Here is a 1013-nt window from a genome sequence, read left to right on the forward strand (position 1 = left end):
TCGTTTCTATGTAAATAATTAATTGTATTCGATAGAAAAAAAAAAAAAAAGAAAAAAGAAGAAAAGAAAAATTACAATGAAATATTTAGAAAGATGTAAGATATTGATTATGACATTAATATCGACGAATGAAGGACATTCGAAATGATATGAAATAATGATGCAAGACAATCATTAATTTGGATATTTCTTGAAATAACACCATCGTAATATCATAATCTACATTTATCTACAAGAATCTTTTTGTCTTGTAGACGTTTATTATCAATTCGTCAAAAATAATCGACGTTGGTCTCGATGGACATTGAAAAAAAAAAAAAAAAAGAAGAAGAAACACTAGGAACTGTACACAAGGGAGAGGGTGCAACCAGGATAGCGTGAAGGCGGTTGAAAAGAGAATGCAACGTGCACGAAAGGAGAGCAAAAAAAATATCACGTGGTACACGCTCCCAAAGCCAAAATTCAATTTATAATATGACAGGAGCTATTCGATTTTAAAGTCCATTTTTCATTTTCCCTCTGTAGAACGCGTATACGCTTTGACACAACCGCATTTTTCTAAAATTCGGCCGAAGTGTCTACGGTTCTAACGAAAAAAAAAAAAAAAATAAATAAAAAAATAAATAAAAAAATAAAAAAAAAAAAGACAGAATCCGAGACTTAGGGGTTGGGTAAAAAGCTTACGGTCACCAAAATCGGCTTGAAACATTGTAAAATAATATCGTTACCTTTGAATAAACGTATTCGAAAGTAAATTCCTTAAGTTAACATTTTAATAACACGTATATGTAATTTGATTTAAAAAAAATTTTTTTTGCTAAATCTATCTCGAGTAATATGACGTAATATATATTGACATTTGATAAATGTAAATTATAACAAAGGAAAATTCTATTTGATATTTGAAAATAATATCTATTGGATCCTCTAATAATTTGCATAAGTATAAGTAGACGATTGAACGCGAATAGAGAAACAGTCTATCTCATCGAAAATAATGACAGGGCCGCAAA

The sequence above is a fragment of the Vespa crabro genome, chromosome 18 (assembly GCF_910589235.1).
Source record: "Vespa crabro chromosome 18, iyVesCrab1.2, whole genome shotgun sequence".
In the NCBI taxonomy this organism is placed as follows: Eukaryota; Metazoa; Arthropoda; class Insecta; order Hymenoptera; family Vespidae; genus Vespa; species Vespa crabro.